Genomic DNA, 23,082 nt, shown 5'->3' with positions numbered 1-23,082 from the left:
TAAAACTATTATGTCCTGAATACAAAGAGTTATGTTTGTGGAAAATCCAACACAACACATCACTGAGTATGACTCTTCATAGTTTTAACCATGGTGGTGGCTACATCATGTTACGGGTATGCTTGTCATCAGCAAGAACTAAGGAGTATTTTAGGATTAAAATAAACTAGCTAAGAAATAAAGCTGAACACAGGCAAAATCCTAGAGAAAAACCTGGTTCAGTCTGCTTCCAACCAACACTGGGAGACCAATTCACCTTTCAGAAGGACCATAACCTACAAACACAAGGCCAAATGTACACTGGAGTCGCTTACCAAGACAAAATTGAATGTTCCTGAGTGGCCAAGTTACAGTTTTGACTTAAATTGGCTTGAAAATCTGTGGCAAGACTTGAAAATGGCTGTCTAGCAATGATCAACAACCAACTTGACAGAACTTGAAGATTTTTTAAAAGAATAATGTGCAAGTATTGTACAATCCAGGTGTGCAAAGCTCTTAGAGACATACCCAGAAAGACTAACAGCTGTAATCGCTGCCAAAGGTGATTGTAACATGTTAATACTTATGTAAATTACATATCTCCGTGCTTCATTTTTTAAATGTTTTATAAAACATTTCCAAAAACATGTTTTCATTTTGTCATTATGGGGTATTGTGTGTAGATGGGTGAAAAAAGTATATTGAATCCATTTAGAATGTAGGATGTAACGCAACAGAATGTGAAATAAGTCAAGGGGTATGAATACTTTCTGAAGGCAGTGAAGTCCATTCGGAAAGTATTCAAACCCTTTCCCTTTTTCCACATTTTATTACATTACAGCCTTATTCTAAAATTGATTAAATAAAACATTTTCCTCAACAATCTACACACAGTACACCATAATGACAAAGTGAAAACAGGTTTTTAGAAATTTTGCAAATGTATTAAAAATAAAAAAATTAAATACCTTATTTACATAAGTATTCAGACCCTTTGCTATGAGACTTAAAATTTTGCTCAGGTGCATCCTGTTTCCATTGATGATCCTTGAGATGTTTCTACAACTTGATTGGAGTCCACCTGTGGTAAATTCAATTGATTGGACATGATTTGGAAAGGCACACACCTGTCTCGATAAGGTCCCACAGTTGACAGTGCATGTCAGCGCAAAAAGCAAGCCATGAGGTCGAAGGAATTGTCCGTAGAGCTCCGAGACAGGATTGTGTCGAGGCACAGATCTGGGGAAGGGTATCAAAAAATTTCAGCAGCATTGAAGGTGGCCTCCAAGCAGTGGCCTCCATCATTCTTAAATGGAGGACGTTTGGAACCACCAAGACTCTTCCTAAAGCTGGTTGCCTGGCCAAACTGAGTAATCGGGGGAGAAGGGCCTTGTTTAAGGAGATGACCAAGAACCCGATGGTCACTCTGATTGAGCTCTAGAGTTTCTGTATGGAGATAGGAGAACCTTCCAGAAGGACAACCATCTCTGCAGCACTCCACCAATCAGGCCTTTATGGTAGAGTGGCCAGACAGAAGCCACTCCTCAGTAAATGGCACATGACAGCCCGCTTGGAGTTTGCCAAAAGACACCTAAAGACTCTCAGACAATGTGAAACAAGATTCTCTGGTCTGAGGAAACCAAGATTGAACTCTTTGGCACTAACCATACGGTGAAGCATGGTGGTGGCAGAATCATGCTGTAGGGATGTTTTTCAGCGGCAAGGACTGGGAGACTAGTCAGGATCGAGGGAAAGATAAATGGAGCAAAGTACAGAGAGATCCTTGATGAAAACCTGCTCCAGAGCGCTCAGGACCTCAGACTGGGGCGAAGGTTCACCTTCCAACAGGACAACGACCCTAAGCACACAGCCTAGACAACGCAGGAGTGGCTTCGGGACAAGTCTCTGAATGTCCTTGAGTGGCCCAGCCAGAACCCAGACTTGAACCCAATCGAACATCTCTGGAGAGACCTGAAAATGCTGTGCAGCGACGCTCCAAATCCAACCTGACAGAGCTTGAGAGAATCTGCAGAGAAGAATGAGAGAAACTCCCCTGTGCCAAGTTTGTAGTGTCATACCCAAGAAGACTCTAGGCTGTAATCGCTGCCAAAGGTCCTTCAACAAAGTACTCAGTAAAGTGTCTGAATACTCTGTTTTCACTTTGTAATTTATGGGGTATTGTGTGTAGATTGATGAGGGGAAAAACGATTTAATCAATTTTAGAATAAGGCTGTAATGTAACAAAATGTGTCTGAATACTTTCCAAATGCACTGTATTTGGTAAGTGATCCATCCCAAACAGGTCCAGGTGATCCATCCCAAACAGGTCCAGGCGGTGCAGGAGGAGTTCTCCCCCAGTCAGGAGAGGGTCCAGTGGGCTGCAGAACTAATTACTGCCTTTGACGAGCACCAGAAGCAGGGAAAGGTACATTTTGAGTGTTTATTAACATGTCATTCCATAAGACAATATAAAAAAATTCAAAGGATGACATCTGTGCATAAGTGCATTAAAATACACATTACAAGATACCTCACACTATGCCATTACAGTATGTGCAAGAAAATAAAAAGAACCAAACATATATTATATCAATTTTGTTAGACAGTGTCACCAGGCGTCAGCTATATCTGCTCTTTGACATTTTTATTTACTGTCTCACTCTTTGTACACACACACACGCGTGCGCGCACACACACACACTTAATTGTTAATATCCTTTTCTTTATACACCCCAGTGTGGCACTGCAGAGTCAGTACAGTAGATGGGGGGTTAGAGTGTGGAATGGGGTGGAGTGGAGGGGTAAATTAAGTGTAGAATATTATTGTTGCTAATTTAGTGCATGGTTGGCTCCTATGTGAAGGACTCTGTGGGCTGTCTGTCTGTTGAGGGAGAGGCTAGAGTGGGTAATACACAATCTGCCCCATACTTCTCTCTGCCAGGCTGCCCCGGCCCTGCCTACACTAAGCATCGCCCGAGGGACCCATCCTACCCAGCCCTGCCGTGTGTGTATGAGTCTGTGCCGTCTAAGGGGTTTGAACAGAGAGCAGTCATTCTCTTTTTGTGCCCCAGCGGCGTTTGTTTCTTCCTGTTCACCCCCAGTCGTTATTGACTTCTTCTTATTCATACTGTCTAGTTTTAGAAAATGTTTACCCTTGTTTGGCAAACTCAGCTGAGGATATTTTAGGTTGCTTGTGAAATAACTGGCTGATGAGCTGATCAGAAATGTCACTACTGTTAAATAAAGATGGTGAAATATCATAGTACCTTGAAGGATCAGAATAGTGTTTATAGCAAAATAGTCCAGATGAGTTGTTATGACGTTATATGCAGTTACAATTAAGGCATTTCTGAGGACTCTTTGCAGCATTTTCAAAGCAAGCGGAAAACAACAGTCAGGAATATGACACACAACAGAATAATATGGTCCACCACAGTCAAAACGCTTTATTGATTTATATTTGTCTCTGTAACAAGTTGTTTTCTACAACTAATGGGGTAATTCTAGTGGCACTTTTCTCATATGCCTGACATTAGGGCTTGGTCCAAATATTACACAAATGCTTTCAGTACATTTTAAAACAATTTAATCCATTTTTGTCATGCCTCTAATCCTTGTAATTATCAATCACATTGCATTGCAGATTGATGTGGGGAATTATAGTTTGCTGTTCATCTTCAAGTGTTCAAAACTCTAGAACATTCTATAACGCTGAATTTCTCTCTGCTTTACTGGTCATTGTACAAGTACAACTTTTTGCAATGTGTTAGACTACATTTCCTACAACAACAAAAAAATATATACACACTACATGGCCAACAACATGGCCACCTGCTCGTCGAACATGTCATTCCAAAATCATGGGCATTAATATGGAGTTGGTCCCCCCTTTTGCTGCTCTAACAGCCTCCACTCTTCTGGGAAGGCTTTCCACTAGATGTTGGAACATTGCTGCGGGGACTTGCTTCCATTAAGCCACAGAAGCATTAGTGAGGTCAGGCACTGATGTTGGGCAATTAGGCCTGGCTCGTAGTCAGCGTTCCAATTCATCCCAAAGGTGTTCGATGTGGTTGAGGTCAGGGCTTTGTGCAGGTCAGTCAAGTTCTTCCACACCGATCTCGACAAACCATTTCTGTATGGACCTCGCTTTGTGCATGGGGGCATTGTCATGCTGAAACAGGAAAGGCTTTCCCCAAACTGTTGCCACAAAGTTGGAAGCACAGAATCGTCTGGAATGTAATTGTATGCTATAGTGTTAAGATTTCCCTTCACTGGAACTAAGAGCCAGAACCATGAAAAACAGCCCCAGACCATTATTCCTCCTCCACCAAACTTTACAGTTGGCACTATGCATTCGGGCAGGTAGTGTTCTCCTGGCATCCACCAAACCCAGATTCGTCCGTCGGACTGCCAGATGGTGAAGCGTGATTCATCACTCCAGAGAACGCTTTTCCACTGCCCAGAGTCCAATGGCAGCAAGCTTTACACCACTCCAGCCGACGCTTGGCATTGCGCATGGTGATCTTAGGCTTGTGTGCAGCTGCTCGGACATGGAAACCCATTTCATGAAGCTCCCAACAAACAGTTGTTGTGCTGACGTTGCCTCCAGAGGCAGTTTGGAACTCGATAGTGAGTGTTGCAACTGAGGAAAGATAATTTTTACATACTCTGCACTTCAGCACTCGGTGGTCCCGTTCTGTGAGCTTGTGTGGCCTACCACTTTGCGGCTGAGCCGTTGTTGCTCCTAGACGTTTCCACTTCACAATAACAGCACTTACAGTTGACCGGGGCAGCTCTAGCAGGGCAGACATTTAACCAACTGACTTGTTGGAAAGGTGGCATCCTATGACGGTGCCATGTTGAAAGTCACTGAGCTCTTCAGTATGGGCCATTCTACTGCCAATGTTTGTCTATGGAGATTGCATGGCTGTGTGCTCGATTTTTTACACCTGTCAGCAACAGGATTGGTTGAAATAGTCTAATCCACTCATTTGAAGGGGTATCCACATACTTTTGTATATATATATAGTGTATATATACCCAAATGCAGTGATGAACTAGCCATATGGCAGTTCCGGCGAATGCCAGATAGGCTGGTCCTTCTTTAGCCAAGTGGACCTGTCTAAATTGTTTGGTTTAGTGTAGTTTTATGCAGAATAACCATTACTTGGCTATAATAATGGGGGCTTCAAGGGAAACAATGGCCCGATGTGGGGGCCACAAAATGGGCCAATGTGTTAGAAATATCCAGGCTTATTTCTGGTCCTAGTCTGTCCCAAATGTCCAGCATTAGGATCCTCTGTGCTCTCCTCTGTGTTTTCTGGGCACCGATGGTAAATTAAGATATGAGTGTGTAACTCGAAGACATTTGTATACATCATGCATTAATCTCAATTGGAGATTATGTGATCACGTTTGTTGTAAAAATTATAATTGAATAAAGAAAACACACCCTTTTGGTAAAGGTGCTGATGACATTGAACTGAAAGTCGCACACTGTTCTCTATTCGTGGTGAACTTTATTGGCCCAAAATTTTCCTGAAATTTGGAACAACACGTGCAAGACCTCAAGCTGTTTGACCCTCGGTGCTGGTCGTCACTAGTTACCACAGCCACAAAGTTATAATTATAGCTAAACATTTTACATTTTAGTCATATAGCAGACGCTCCTATCCAGAGCGACTTACATTTAGTGAGTGCATACATTTTTCATATTGGCCCCCCGTGGGTAACGAACCCACAACCCTGGCGTTGCAAACACCATGCTCTACCAACTGAGCTACAGGGGACCTAAACGCCATGCTCTACCTAAACCCCACCTATTTCTACAATGTATCTTCTTAAAATCTGATTTTCAACCTAAACCTAACCTTAACCCTAATCTTAACCACACTGCTAATTTTATGCCTAACCCTAACCTTAATCTAAGACCAAAAAGAGGATTTTTGTTTTGAATTATTACGATATAAACTATTTTGACTTTGTGGCTGTGGTAACTAGTGACAACCCTATGTGCTGGCCTGTGCTGACCCACTGGGTCTTTCTTAATTCCTTGCCTCCTCTACTTCGTTTCACCAATCTAAATGAAATGACCAGGTGAAAGCCAGCCTAGTGATGAGCTTCCACCATATTGTTTTCACCTGTTCAGTATTTTCTAATCAGTGCAGATGAAGGGGAGGAGACGAGGAAAGCTGCATTCTCTGATTGCATCCCAATAATCTCTCCTTCTCTCCTTGGTTTTAGGCATGTGCTAGAGGGAGTTTCAGAGACAGTGAAAAGTGTCCCTTTTCTGTATACCCTGGCAATAGCGAGAGGAGACGGGATAACACCGGACACACCAAACTCTCTGACCAGCCAGATTTCATTATCAGCTCGTACAAAGCACCATCATTTCATGAACTTCCCACACTATGCCTGGTGTATAAAGTCACTTGAATTCTAGATTTGATTGATGTCGATTTGTTTGTTAAGTGGATTATTGTTGATAAATTAAATGGATTTTAATCGTTTTTTTCACTGTTAAAGTACCAAATGTATGATATTCATATCCTACAGAGTCTTTGGGTTGAGAATGATTTATTAGCAAGGCTTAATGTTTTAGACTCTGATATTAATGTTGTAAAGCAGAGTTGTGGATATTCTTTTAACCTTTTCATACTACTGACCGTGCCAAGCTGAGCTGTACTTCACTGCGCTGGCCTGGTTGCGCATGCACCATAGTTGCTGAAACCATGCTGCTAAGGACAATTTGAGAATACATTTTCAAGCCAGAGCACAGTACGGTTCGGGTTGGCACGATGATGTGAAAAGGCCATTTAAGAACTGCAGTTGTTTCGATGGAAATAGAGCACTTTTTTGGCAGTGGGTGTACGTGTTTGTGCATTCCCATTTCGGCGTGCTTGCGTGCATGCCTGCGTGTGTTTTGTGTGTGTGTGCCCATGCCCCCTGTTTCTCCTGGGTCATGAAGGATGCTCACCCACCTCCAGGGTCCAGGCAGCTAGGGGAAAGGCTAAGCATACACAACAAGATGCTGTTGTTCCTCCATACAGGCTGGGCACTGTGTGCACACACACACGCGCACACACACACACACACAAACACACAGTATCTCTCTCCCTCACACACACACTAACAGACACACATACACACACGCACACAGCCCCAGGCTTCAGCACTCAGCCCCCAAGCTTCGCCACATCAAAGCTCTCTTTGCAAAAGAGCCTCAATTCATTTAGTTAAAGAAACAATCTGAGATTTTGTTTCAGTCCTGTCAGTAAAGCAGGGGTCTTTGTGTGTGGACTGAGAGCCAGTGTTCTCCTTGAAGGGCCATATGAATACGATTGAACTGGGCATCAGGCCTTTGCTGATCTCCACACCAGAGAGGCATACACACACAGATGCAAATATGCACTAACATACATACACACACACACACACACACACACACACTTTCACCTGTTATCTCAAAACAAATATAAACAATTTCCCATGTTTCTCTGTTTTTGCTTCTCTCCTTCTAGGGTGGTAAGATTGTGTTTCTAACTGCTGCTCTCTCCATCTACCAGTGTCCTTCAACAACAACAAAAAAACACACAAACCAGAAGGAACAATTAACATGTCCAAAAACAAATACAAATGCCCAAAACTAATATTTCTCTCTTTGCAGTAATTTTATAAAATATACAAATAACTATTCAATGGTACTCTGCCATTTGATTGTGACAGTGAAGTGGTGTGAGTTTAAAGTCAGAAACGGTTAATACTGAGGTTGTTCCAGCAGGTCAGGACCAAGGCTTTGTCTCTCTGGCTTCATTCCAAATGGCACCCTATTCCATTTGTAGTCCACTACTTTTGAACTGGGCCCATAGGGCTCAGGTCAAAAGTAGTACACTATATAGGGAATAGGGTGCCATTTGGGAAAAAGTAACTGACTGACTGTGTGGACTGAGGGATAATTGGGGAGGTGTTGAATTGTTAATGGTGCCATCGGTGGCCATGGTAATGAAAGGGCAATACAGTGTGTGTGTGTGTGTGTGTGTGTGTGTGTGTGTGTGTTAGACCTATTGTGTCTGGAGTGGCCTCTCAGGTCTGTGCCAGGCCAAAGCCAGATAAAAAGATGGAAGCCACCACTGTGCCCAGCCAAAGACCCCAACAATAAGCCATCTCCTTGGCATTTGGCCACGTATATCCCGGTCTCCCCTCTCCTCTCTCTCTCTCTCTCTCTCTCTCTCTCTCTCTCTCTCTCTCTCTCTCTCTCCCCTCCCTCCTTCCCACTTATTTTGCATTTCGCTCTCATTTAGATTTGATTTTGTCATGGTGTTTTGTTTGTGTTTTGTTAGTTTTCGCCTCAATCTGATTTTCTACCAGCTATTGAGTCGCTATGATTGGGCGACAGGAGCGTCTGGAGTTGACTTCTGTTTATCCCACAAGCGGGCTCAGGGAACTCCATCTGAATAGTGTGCTTGTGTGTGCGTGTGTTTGGGAGGCTTGAATGTGAAACTGCTAGTGTAGTTTAGGGGGGACTCGAGTCTGAAAGTTTGGTCTTAAAAGCAGACCTGCATTTGTTCAAATAGTTCAATAATAGTTATTTCTTACAAAGGAATAGTGCAAAAGTGCAGGCTGTTCAGGAGGCTTGATATGACTGGATTTATATGTGTTTCAGAGCCTCAACTGCAAATGGGAATATCACACATAATAATGGTTCTGTGTGTTTAGAAACTTGAGTTGTTTAGAAGAGTGTTGACAATACAGTAAACATATTTGACATGTTAAAGGTATGCATTGATTCTTGGGGATGCCCTGAAGCAGTGGGAAAGACCAACATTGACATTTCCAATGTGCCCACATTTATACTGTATTATAAAAGTGTCAGCACCCTCAGGCATGCGCCCGCATAATTCAAACCCTATTGGAATAACCCATAAATTATCTAAATACAGTAGCAGGTTGTGTGGCCTGTACCAGAGCTCCATGCTAACCTGTCTGTGCCCTGTGTCTGTGCCCAGGAAAGGCTCACTCTGGTGGGGCTACTCTCCACCTCTGTCACCCCTTCTCTGGAAGTATCAAACAGGTGTTCATTCAGTGGACTTAGCACAACATTGTCATATCAAATAAAATTGTACATGACTGAAAAATAGGCCTGCTTCTCGTGTCTACTGGATATGCACCTTTGACGTTGTTACATACATTTGGATCCGAGTTGCAGGTTAAGGTGGAGATCCACCTGGTATTGAAACATTGCCATATTATGAGATGGCCAATTTTGTTTTTGTCTGAGTACAATAACAGCATAGCCTGGAATCCATTCTGTTTGAACTGTAACTATAGTGAAACTGAGTGTGATTCAGTTTGATTCCAGGCTACAATATGCAACACTACCCTTAATCAGGTCAGGTGCATCAGCCACTGACCTGTCTCAAAGTTTGGTCAACCAAATCAATGCTACCTTTAGGGTTACCTTGCTCTCTCCATGTTATCTAGCCTATACTTTAAACTGTTTCATTCTGCTAAGGTTACTACTGGTTGTTATTTTGGTGTCTACTGACACTTTGTTTCCTTTTATTTCATGTATTTCTGAGGTACAGTACGTCTATCTGGGTCAGGCCTATTTTGGAATGGGACTTGTAATTGATTTAAGTGACACATCTTTGTAGATTACCCTGAATGCCTCTCCATCACTCCCGCTTGTCTATCCAGTGTAATTCTCCAAGACATGTCTATTATGGAATTGACATAATCTTCTCAGCCCGCGCATTGACAGATTTATTTAAATACATTTTGCTAGTATTCCCAGAGAGAGTAAATTACAATTAACACGATTATAACCTCAACAAAATGGAGACAATGGAGAGGGGAATCTATTAGGCTGGGAGCACTGTTTTCATAGCCCCGGTTATGTGTTGGTCGAGATTGCTTTCATAAATTATGACCGAACGACACAGCAGAGAACATGCACGTATGCAAAACAGTGTCAGAGGAAAATTAAAACGAAATGTTTTACATATTTTTCCATTAATCTCGATGGGACCCGGGTGTAGAAGACGGTTTTATTTGCTTAATTTCCCGCCCGGGGATGCCAAAATAACGAGTTCATTGTTTTATTAGTGTGCTAATGACAATATGTGACAAACTAATTTCAACAAAAGATTATTCCCACGCAATAAAACGACTCGTTAAGGTTGTAGGCGCTGGAGTCTTTGCCACACAGTTTGACAACTAAAATGATTTTGAGGCATTTGTAACATGATGATTATGAGTTGATGATACAATGTTACATTTAATGTGATTAAACTCGTTAACTCTCCAGTTAGACTGTATTGAGATTTCCTTAGGCTACATTTAGCCCAATTTACTGTAGGCATGCATTTTTCAGTACCAGCTATTTGAGATTCTAAGAAGTCTCTTGAGAAGACTATACTCATCTCTCTCATTTTCATCTGTAGGTTGTGAGTAGAGGTACAGTTCCCCTTTGATAACATTTTTGCAGAGATTTTTTTTTTAACATTTGATGAAATATGACCATTTTAAAATAAGTATTTGAACGAAATGATAATGTTTTCGGTTTGTCATTTTATTTGTATTTTTATAAATGAATAACTAGTCATAATGTATGTGTTTCTTTTCATTAAGCTTTTTACATTGATGAACAATCAGGCCTAATTGAATTCAATGTTTTATTAAGACTCCTGATTCAAAATGTTTGTAATTGGCTTGTAGGAGTGAGGACAAGTCACAGTGGTAAAATATTACTTTTTTATTAATGTGTGTTATTTTCATGAAAGGGCCCATGTAAGACAAGATAGGATGTAAAATAATCCACCCATTGCTGAAACATATACAGAAAACGGAAATTGGTGTTTGCTTTTTGAATGGATTTTAAGAGAAAACTAAGACCAAAAGGCCTAAAACAAAAACTATGAATTAGCTACTATGCTCCTTCAATGTAAAAAAGGTTTGATAGTAGCTTATAGGCCTATATAAAATATTATTATTTAATAGAAAATAGGTCATCATCTTCCAAATGAACACAATTTCATACATAGGCCTATAAGCTGTCATTTCTGTTTGTTTTGTTTGTTCATGTTTGTAATGGGCCCGTTTATAAATAGCTTCTTACTAGACCTACTTGAATTATTAGATCTCTATTGCAAATTGTATTTAGGGCAACATAATATAAAATGCGGTATCAATCTGCAGTAGTCTCTTTAGTGCTTTGGCACATGTGGACCATCACTAACTTCATTTGGAGAGGCCTATTGTCTGTAAGAAAATACTTGTCAGTCAGTGCAGCAGAGACAGACAGACAGAAAAACAGACAGAGCGAGGCGGCGCAATCATCCGCGGACAAAATGTTCCAAAAGTGACTGCATGGTCTGAATTGTCTATTTCATAGGCTGCCAAATAATAATTTATACCCAATAAACTATACTGAAAATCATCAGATGTTAGATTTTAAAATGTTTATCCTAATAATTGTATAATTGTCTATCTGTCTGTCTGTTATGGTGAAAGCTAATTCCCCCTTCAATGGACTGCGACTTGTGAAGTTCGCATGACTAAGACAGCCAGTCCCCTCTCTCTGCGCCCCGCCCCCCGGGTGCTCCGGCTCCGACTCCCCCTGACTCCCCTCTCCAACTAGCATAGATCAAAGGCCGGCCCGGCCCTGACGGAGCCCACTAAAACCCTGCCGCTTTGTCTGCTGTTGCTAGGAGGCTAGTAAACTGAGGCAGGGTGTCGGGGCCAATGGTAATGAGAGTCATTACAGTGTGACAAAGTCCCTCCAACTTTTTCTTTTTATATGTTGGGGCTCGGTGTAGGCGCGGTTATAATGCTTGTCAGATCTGGAGGCCCTTTCATGGAACGCTCAATAACTTTGTAGGCGGAAAGTGTTGTTTGTTTAGTGACGCTACTTCCTGATATATCCCAAGGGACCTTTAAAACCTGACAATACTTAAAAATATCCCTAACCAACTTCACCTGTCACTGGTTCGCTTTCTGTATTGTTCAATTGCTTAATTTTGGTCTGCATTTTATTTTGCTATTTCAAAATTAAATTATATTTTAGGTTTTTATTCCCCACAGAGAATAAAAAGTGCCTTAACTTGAACATGAATTACATTTATGTTTAAGATGTCTAATGGTTTTCATAAATGAATTACACTAATTGATAGGCCTACTGTTGAAATAGCCTAATAATGAATTGATCATTGTGTTTTATTGGTCACATGCTGGTTTTACAATTGAATTACATAATTGACAAGTCAAATGAACGTTTCTCAAAGCTTCTGTATTGCTCCCAGCTTAGCATGCGATAATTTGTATAAAGCTGCTACAGTTTATTCAATTCTGCAAAGTGACACAATTTTCATCATTTGTGATGCATTTTATTTTTGCAGATAGGTCTAGCTATATTAGGCATGATAGCTGCATGACACTGACTTTATAACCCAAGGTATGCCATTAAGATGAAGTTGCCCCTAGACACAGATCTAAGATACTTGAACAGTACATGCGCCACCAGTCAGGAGGGACAGTGTCCACATGGTTGCTTTAAAGCTGTTGTTGTTGGTAGCTGCACTGTTTCACCCTGCAGAAATGTGATGGGTCGCATCCAGACACAGCAAGCCAATAGAATGTTTACATAGGCCTATCTTCCATGGACACCACCCCCAATGCTCTCCAAGATGAGAGGATAGGGGATAGGGATTGGAGGAACTGTCCCCTAATCCTGTGCCTGCACTGTAGGTGCAACATGGCGACAATATCTGCTGTTAAACAGCTATATACTTTGTAGGCCTATAATTGTATTAAGATGTGAATAAATTCGTATTTATTATTTATTGATTTACCATAAACACATTAGATGCCTCTGCTTGCGTGACGTTAAGTGGCTCGAGCTGATGGATGGACGGGCACAAGGAGAGGTGAGCCTAATCACCGGCGTGTCCATGTTGATTGATAAGGCAGATTACGTAACTTCAAACGCCAGGTTAAAAGCCAATACTCCATTTGTACAAGCACCGGTCAGTATCTCCTCCAACTAAGTTAGTCTGACATGCTAGTGAGAATGGTGCAAGGGGGCCTTTTTTGTCTGTGTGTCTGTCTGTATGTCTTCTGACTGACTACCTGTCAATCTGCCTGGCTGGCTTGACATCCAATCCATGATTACTTTTCAAGAGGGCCTAAAGTAATACAATCATTGTCACTATGATGCTGCAACAATGTAGATGGAAAACAGGTGCACGGGCCTCCTCTTGCCCCATCTGAAGAGGATGCGTCAATAGTGTATGAAATTGTATAAATATGTTATCAGTTTTTTTATAGACCATTACACTCACACACTCACCAGTGCGTGCCTTAGGAACAGGTGGAGGCCGGGCACGCGACATGGGCACCTGTGCATTCAGCTGCGCGCACCTTGTCATTACCACCGCCGCATGACCACAGACAGCGAGACGCTCCGCCAACAATCACATTCCAACTCTTCTTCCGTTCCCCGGGTTGAGCTTATGTTCTCAGATCTAGCTCATTTCCACTCGCTGTCATTTCAGTTAGCACTCATCAGTATTTGGGCTACAGACAGACAGAGAAACCGATAGACAGAGAGGGTGTTTTCAGAGAGTGAGATCTAGAGTGAAGGATGTCAGCATCCCTATTTACATGATCCCTGCCATCGTGGTTTTCATGTTTGTCCTACACGTGAATGTTAACTCAACCGTTTATTACTTTAGGGAGACTGTATAAACTGTAAAGTGTGATGGTGACTGACAATAGGTCTGGAAAAGTTCTACTTAATTCTATTGGATCCATAGATATTATGACCATTCATGTAGTTTATTTCAAGTTTGAAGCACCTGATGACAGAGAATAGAGGCTATAGGCCTTAAGTTATGAGATGGGAATGCACACCCTTACAGAGAAGTAAAATGGGGACTCCACTTAGCAACAGTGAACTTTTTCTCCTTACAAAGAATGATTTTCAGAATAAAACAAAATCTAGGCCAATGTAAAATAATATATTTATATATAATTGAGTTAATAAAGCCGCATACAAACATGGTCTCTTTTTTGCTTTCTTGAGTAAGGCAGCTACAAAATGCAGATGTTTCAGCCTAGCTCAGTGTTTTCTGTGGTGGTGGGGCAGCCAGAGGAAAATACGGCTCGTAGGGTTGGTAAGGTTCTCTAGTTGCGCCGTGATTGGCTCAGTGTTCGGTCACTCATGGGGACACTGCGTCACTGCGAAATCTAAGGGTAGAACTCGATAATTCAAGCCCTGTGGGTGCTGCCATAGAGTTACATTAGAAGTGCCCATCCAATAAGGCTCAAGGTCATTGGCCACAGATAAAATGATGTCAGATCACGTTATATCTACAGTAGCTTTGATTGGACTGATCATGTCAACATCATACTTCAAAATCTTAGCTAGCAGTCATCATCATGAATCAAGTCGACAATCTACTGGCAAATCCTTTTTAATCCTTGTCATATGAAGAGACACAATGAAGAGAAATTATAGATAAAACATATAGATGCTCATCGGCCATTGGACATAAACAGCTTTATGTAGGCCCTAACAGTTTGTCGGCACTGTTTATCACTGTTATAGTGCAATTAATGTATTGTTTAGTATTGTGTTTTGTATTGTTGTGTAGTGGCTTTGCTGGCATGCATCCCCCAATTTTTGTTTTAGTTTGCCCCACCAAGATTTACATGCTAAAATCGCCACTGCGGTGACCTATAAACAATCATGGAGGCTAGGAATAGGCTTAGGTTCTTACTTTCAAATCAAAGATTTCACAAACTTTTTGCTGTTGCTTTGCCTCCATAATTCAAGTAGCTGGTTGGTGAGATGGATTATTGTTTTTTAGACTAGTGCCCCATGTCGGGAAAAAAGTGATACAAAGTTTTAGGTCTCACACAATGCATAAAACACATTTTAGTCATTTAGCAGACGCTCTTGTCCAGAGCGACTTACAGTTAGTGAGTGCATACATTTTCATACTGGCCCTCAGTGGGAAACGAACCCACAACCCTGGCGTTGCAAGCACCATGCTCTACCAACTGAGCTACAGGGGACTAACGAAGTTAGTTTATAAACACGTCATTCATTGCGGAACAAGTTTCCATAATATAAGCCTAAGATTATGTGTTTGTTGTTTTGTACATGATTAATTGGCCTACATTTATTGTTGATTAAAAATATATAATTGTACCTGTCTGGGTGAACCTAGTCATATGAGCCTCTTCGCACTTACTACACTTTTCGTAAAAATACCTTCGGCTACAAATATTACTCAAATGTAAACTTACATACTTGCTACGCTTCAACCGCTACCTCCAGAGGATGCGCACGACACTCGCCCGACAATTGCCTCCCTTGAAGCAGGGAAGTGTGAACAGAATTGTTTCATTGAGCCAACACTCCTACAGTATAAATGGTAATAGCAGAGCAATGTTTTTGAAACAGCTGACATGTTTAGACATTTTCCAAATATTTGAGACTTGTTTTACTGAGTTTTTACCTGAAATTACAGTAACAGCCAGTTAGTTACATTCTGAAATTGTGGCAGTAGGCTAGCTGCCGGCTGCACTGAGCCATGTAAATCTATGGAAGCCCATCCCCACCAAATGCAGCTATGGTTATGAGTAGGCTACAGTTGATCAGACTGAAGCACAGACTAATTGCGCACGTTGACAAATCATGAGGCATGTTATTGTAATAAATCATTTTTGGTGGGTATAAGCTTCCATATAAAACAGCTCGTAGTGAATTCACTTATACCACTTTTTCAATTGCAATTTGCTTTTACCGCATGTAATGATTTGCATGATATTGATAAAAATGAAGCCTGCTTTGTTGTAATGTTGCAAGGTAGGCCTACTGTACTTTTATATTCGTATGAGACGGTAAATTGTTCATTTTTTATAGGCTAACTTTAGGCTACTTGATTTGTAAGTCGCTCTGGATAAGAGCGTCTGCTAAATGACTTAAATGTTAAATGTTGATGAAGACATGCTGTTATAGCAACTCTGTGCTTTTGCCTTGAAAATAAAATGTAATGAGTGTAGCCTACAGAGGAGAAAAAAAGAACGTTAATTGTCTTCACATACATGCTTGTGAAGTGTTGCATTATTCAATAGTGTAATATAATTTAGAAGAAACATTTGTTGAATAATTTGTGGTTACTGGCTAGTGGCTACTGTGATATTTATGCTCAATTTGAGATGCGGACCAAGAATGTCGAGTTGCCAGCCACAACGAAAGGTAAGGCATGGATTTAATGTGAATTGAAAAGTAGAATTATGTTTCTACTCCAGACTGCTCCAGACTCTCCTTCATATCTCGGGAAATACAGTAGACCGTACTTCAGGGTTCGCGCCCTATATGACATCATGTATGGTAATCCATCCAATTCTTTATGTGAAAGCGGGAGTCGAGGACTATTTTATCTTAAGAGGGACTAAGGTCTATAGACCGTCTGCTTCAAAAGGTTCACATTGTCCATGGACTAAAGTTAAGATTTTCAAATGTTTTTCTTTTTCTGACGTCATGTTTTCGTGAAGCTGTGAAATGTGTCCTACAGGTTATTAAGTTGTGAGCCTATATAAGAACATTTTAAGGTTAGCCTTCCATTGCTAATTTTGATTTGCAATATCAACACAGGCCTGAATGTATCGTGAAGAACATGCATCATTTTCCCAAACACCTCAACACAGAAATATGACCTAATAATGAATCCCTGTGGTATAACCAATAACCTAAAACCTAAATCTAAGAAAGCCTACCATTTGAAATCGCAGCACTTCTTGTATAGGTGTATTTATGACTTCCCAAAGTCAATTGTAACGAAAAAGATTGTGTTAAATCTTTCCTTACTGGCCATATTAGTTTACACCTGGCAACATATTTCTAGTAGCCTATTTGGAATAATATTAATATGCCATTTAGCAGACGCTTTTATCCAAAGCGATTTACAGTCATGTGTGCATATATTTTTACATATGGGTGGTCCCGGGGATCGAACCCACTACCCTGGCTACAATTGTCTGTTTTTTTGTTTGCAATTCAATTGTTCTCAGTGTCGATATAAAACCTATAGCCTAGTAGTAATTACACCATTTTATAATTATACCATTTTTAATTTCCCGAAAAATCCACCATAGACTTTATTCTATTAAAGGTGCGGTCCCCCTTTTTATTGTGCATTTCCGTTCAGGTGTAACCTCTGTTGTATAGGGTTATGACAGCTTACTGATGATGCCGCTCTACTGAGTGATGGATGATTGATGGGACAGAATCAACAATTTAACCCTTGTATTTCTAATATATGTCAATTAATTAGAGAACGGTGATAGGCTATCTTTACAGTCAACTTGCAACAGTAGCCTACAGTTGTCTGTGTGAGAAAGTTTTATGTTGTGGAACGTCAAATGGAGAATCCAAAGATTTGTTCATGTGAGAGGGATAAAATGTATATGCTAAAAATGGGCAGTGCAATGCCCCTATTAGGGTTAATTAATTAATCAATGAATTGGCCATTTAATATGGCGAAAATGTTTCAAATTGTTCATTGCAAAATTATTATTTTGTAACTTATTGCAATGTTTGAAATGTAGGCTATAGCTGTGAAAATTACTTTATATTGTCCCATGTCTCTTCGAACTAACTTCCAAATAGATATTTTGTTGCAGGTAAGCCATTTACTTGGTGACAATGATTGACAATTGATTATGGGTCAATATTGCATCAGAATAAATTCGGAGAGAATGTGTGAAGACCGAGTTAAGCCTATAATGTGATAACCAACAGCGCAGTGAACTTTTCACAACATCTCTAGTTTATATTGTGTGTACAGTATTCAGAAATGACAGGTAGGCCTCATTGACATTAATGCGCTCTCTATGGAGCGGTCTCCGGGGGGAACTAAAGTAAATGGGGATACAGTTAATGAAGTTCCACTTGCCCTCTGAGTCGCCGGCACAGTATGCAGCATCGAAGTTTGGATCAAACTTAATCAGTTCCCATTATTTTCTGTGCGTCGTAAAATGTTGTATCAACACAAACCGAATGGGGCACGGATGATGGGGATATTGGTTTGGTTAGACCTTTAAGGTGATATGGGCGAAAGTATTTCATATCCCATAGGCTAGTAATAATTTATTCATGGTGAAAATGTAAACAGCATGCTTAATGCATATTCTCTCTCAGTTTTGTGTTGTTTTGGAGTTTACATAACTTTTCTGTTGACTTTTGCCTCACTCTCTGACCACCACAACTGACATCTGGTCGTCTGATCCGAGAACATGCTCATATTATCCTTATTATTATTTTCATCATGACTGTTTTTGTTCTGAGCTGTCACGGGCTGCCAGTGTCCGGGTGGGAGTGGTAGACGCTCAGGTGTGGAGACGCCTCCGCCTCTCCCCACCTCTCTGCACAGCTCACTGCTCCACGATCTGGCGTAATGAGGGTTCCTGCGGGGCCCTCCCGGGTAAGGAGGTGGCGTAACCCGCTCCAACACCTCCATTCGCCGGCTCCCTAGTGCCACGCCTGCCGCAGCCCTTTCACCGGGAGTTCAAGTCCAGCGCGCAAGTTTTGACAACGATAATGATGCGCGTGGTGAGGGCGAAACGGGGAGGGGGTCGGTTGTATATTTGAATGTTTGAGAGCAGGACGAATGTTTGAAAGGAATGTAGGGAAATGACGGAATTGTATGACTTCTTCAGGGACCCCCTCGCATCAGGACCAATTTTCAGGGAGTAGCATATGCTATAGTCTATGGGCCTGAATTCAGCTAAGCCCCGATGAATGGCCAGAAATGTTACGTTGCCTAACTACTTAACTATTTACGGTGCAATTAGTCATATCTGACATGTAAAATGTGGAAGTAGGCTACTTTCTCAAGGCAAGTGTGCAAGTCCTATATTCTGGATGACAGTACCAGGGCACTGATCACCACTTATAACTCACATGATGTGACCCCACACACCTCTATCCAGATACCATTAGCCTAATGAACATGCTTAACAGATCCCTCCTGTCTCTGTAAATATTATTTAATGCTTACTCTAAGTCAGAATGCACATATCTATTTTTTTTAAATACATAAAAATGACATAAAAAGATCTCAGAACTTAGACTGTCTGGTTGAGGGTGTGCTCTGCCTGCTAAGATGTCTTGCTACCAAGATCGATCTATGGTGTTAGTTGTCGAGATCTGCTGTCATTTACCATTGCTAGTGTCAAGGAAGGGACAAAAGGTGCCTGTCCCCAATGGGGGTGGCCTAATTACACTATTAGTCTTCTGATTGGGACAGTCCACTCCTAAGTGTCCTGAGGGACCAACTGAGACACAGCATTAGGGCCATCATCAGCTTGATAGGATGTCAAGGAGGTCTAGACCCTGATAGGTGAACTAGTTTATTGCTATTAATTTGTTAGATTAGGTTGAATTTAGGGTTTCTAAAGGGGGAGACCTTACAATATTTAGAAACAGGGAGAAGTATGTTTCTCAGCCTTTCTGTTGTCTGTGCTGAGTGCACATTGCTCTACCATATTATAAACTACCATATTATGTCACATCTCTTCTAACCTACCCAGTGCCTTTCGGGCATTTTATGGTATTGGTTAATAACCCATAATAGATTTTTATAATTGTATTTTAGTATTTCTCATGCTCCCATCTTTGTTTGTTATAATTGTGTCAGTATTTCCTTCAAATCCTGAAGAATCTATGCACCTGTGCATCAATCTAATGAATCCCCGTAGAAATCTGTCAGTTTAAGCTAGAGATATCTGATACCTGTTGCATGGTCTCCCGAGGGGCGCAGTGGTGTAAGACACTGCATCGCAGTGCTAGCTGTGCCACTAGAGATCCTGGTTCAAATCCAGGCTCTGTTGTAGCCGGCAGCGACCGGGAGACCCATGGGGCGGCGCACAATTGGCCTAGCGTCGTCCAGGGTAGGGGAGGGAATGGCCGGCAGGGATGTAGCTCAGTTGGTAGAGCATGGTGTTTACAATGCCAGGGTTCGATTCCCACGGGGGGGGCCAGTATGAAAAAATAAATTGAAAAACTGTAAGTTGCTCTGAGTAAGAGCGTCAGCTAAATTACTAAAATGTAAATGCATGGGCTGCGTCTTAATCCACTGCAACCACCTATGTCAAACTTCCACATCTGCGGTGGAAAGTGGCAGATCTACAGTGCTGTTTGTCAGACCAGGAAACATCCCGAAAAATGGATTTCTCACGAAAACATCTGTAGCGTCCTCTGAAGTCGGTAACACTGTCTATAGCATCTGCACCGTTTGGGCTACAAACTAATATGCTCTATGACCCCTACAGGTGTCACAGGACTTATCTGAACGTAACCCATACAAATTAATGGAATATTTAGGTAGTTTTGATTCAACAAAAATAAGGGGTTAAATATGTCCAAAAAAAAAATAATATTTCCGGAGCTTTCTTATATCTCCTAGGTATAGGACAGTCACTTCAAAGCCTTATTCCTTATGATTTATTATTTGACAGTCTTTTTTTGCCAATTATAAATGGGTTATTCAATGCCTTTCTATGGGCTATAGTAGTAAACGCCAAATTCAATATTTTATCATATAATTGTTTACTATATTTGTTTTATACCTAAGGGGTCCTAAAATTCAAAATCAAATAGCTTAATGATCCATGGGATGACCATCTTAAAACAATTCCATTTTTGTGAAGCAGGGCTCCCTTGGTCTCAATGGGACTTCCCTGTATAAATAAACATAGAATAAAAAATCATAAATAAATAAGTCTCAGCACAGTAAACCAATTCAACTCGTATAGGAGCCAGCCATGGATGGGACTGAGAGAAAGGCAGAGATATAGAGAGAATATTAGATGGGGTGATCGCTGAGAAGGAGATGGGTGAAGTCAGTCTATCATGGGTTTTATCATCCAGTCTCGGGGCCAGAGAACAGAAGACTCCAATAGATGCCTTCTATAAGATACCAAGGGGTGAAATCCCAAGAATTAGAAACTTGATGTGACCCATTCCGCTGTTGAAGTCACATGTTACGCTGTTGAAAACATGTTTGTCACACCTGACTTCCTCTAGGTCATTCGCAAATCCTCAAGTGGGCATCAATGGCCTTCTGAGGACCATCATTGGCTAACGACAACCCATGGGTAGCATAGTTGACCATGTACTGGCTTAGTCCACCACATCAAAGTGTACCAATAAACTATTATGATATTCATTAATCTCTGATTACTTTTAGCCTAACATAGGCCTATCTGGACCAAGCCCCCAAAAGCCAAAGCCAGCATATCTCTTAGTATAGCCTATTCCAGGTCAGTAGGGGACTCATATGGCCTTTCTAAATCTCTCAGCCTCTCTCTTCAGCCTATTTTCTTACCTATCCCAGTTCTGTTGGATACACCATATCACTTATCACAGCCTATCCAGCGCTATATCTGTAATAGTCTATCCCGTGTCAGTTGGAGAGAGAGTGACTGTTGCTAGTGATGTTTCGGATCCCATCCTGGTCTACAGCTTGGAGCCAGGGGGAGGTCTCTCCACCTCCACTCTGCATGGCCCCGGTGACGCAATTAGGCCCTGACTCGCGCCAGGGACTCTTCACTGCTAGCTTATGGGCTTATCGCACCCGGATTAGAGCACCATTGAAGACATGGGGGTTTGGGGTTATTTGGGGACCACGCTTGGCAAACGGACCCACAATGAGCGACAGAGGAGGGAAACAATGTGGGAGTCAGTCAAACCCACAACCCACAACCCACAACCCCCCCCCCTCCCGCCTCCGGAACGTGGAGTGCCCCTGCTTGAACGCAAGCTCATTAGAACTGGTCGGATTTGGCCATTGTTTGGTTTTGGTTATTTCTGTCTGTCTAGCTCTGTCTTGTTCGGCCTCTGCCTTTCTTTCTCTCCCTCTCTCTCTCTCTCTAAAATCCTCTCTCTTTATCCTTTTCTTCATCTCTCTATCTATTTTGTGGCACTCATACATATTTGTGCCACCCTCTCTCTATCGTCCTTTCTTTCTCTGCCTGGTTGTGCCTCTCCCCTTCCTCTCCCTCTGTTTTTTATCCTGTCCTCCTTGTTTGCCAGAGAGATGGTCCTGCTCTCCTCTCCTCCTCTCCAGCTGTGCGAGAATTATTTTCTCCACTCTCGGCGTTGACCTTATCCGCAACGAGAGGGGAGGCATTCAGGGCCCCGGCCTCTGATGTGTCGACTGTGATAGTTCCACACAAATCTGGTGGAGATCCCTATCTGTGCCCACGATGGAAGGAGTGGTGATGGGGAAAAAAGAGGGATGGAGAATGGAGGGAGAGAGATATGGGGTATCCGAGAAGTGACGTTGAAACATTTTGACCCATCCACAAGGCGTGTCATTAAGATAACGATTTGGAGAAAGCAAAAAAGATAGAGATTTGAAATTGGGTGGCGGGGGATGGTGATGGGATCACTTTAAAGGTTAAGAAATACATTTGGAGTTTGATTTTGTTGGAGTCTAATGTACAGTGCAGTCGGAAAGTATTCAGACCCCTTTACTTTTTCCACATCTTTTTACATTACAGCCTTATTCTAAAATGGATTAAATAAAACCTTTTCCTCATCAATCTACACACAATACCCCATAATGACAAAGCAAAAATAGTTTTTTATAAATCTTAGCACATTTATTAACAATAAAAAACAGAAATACCTTATTTACATAAGTATTCAGACCCTTTGCTATGAGACTCGAAATTGAGCTCAGGTGCATCCTGTTTCCATTGATCATCCTTGAGATGTTTCTACAACTTGATTGGAGTCCACCTGTGGGAAATTCAATTGATTGGACATTATTTGGATAGGCACACACACCTGTCTATATAAGGCAAAAACCAAACCATGAGGTTGAAGGAATTGTCTGTAGAGCTCCGAGACAGGATTGTGTTGAGGAACAGATCTGGGGAAGGGTACCAAAACATTTCTGCAACATTGAAGGTCCCCAAGAACACAGTGGCCTCCATAATTTGTAAATGGAAGAAGTTTGGAACCACCAAACTGAGCAATCAGGGGAGAAGGGCCTTGGTCAGGGAGGTGACCATGAACCAGATGGTCAC

The sequence above is a fragment of the Coregonus clupeaformis genome, chromosome 40 (assembly GCF_020615455.1).
Source record: "Coregonus clupeaformis isolate EN_2021a chromosome 40, ASM2061545v1, whole genome shotgun sequence".
NCBI lineage: Eukaryota > Metazoa > Chordata > Actinopteri > Salmoniformes > Salmonidae > Coregonus > Coregonus clupeaformis.
This window is presented reverse-complemented; position numbering follows the sequence as displayed.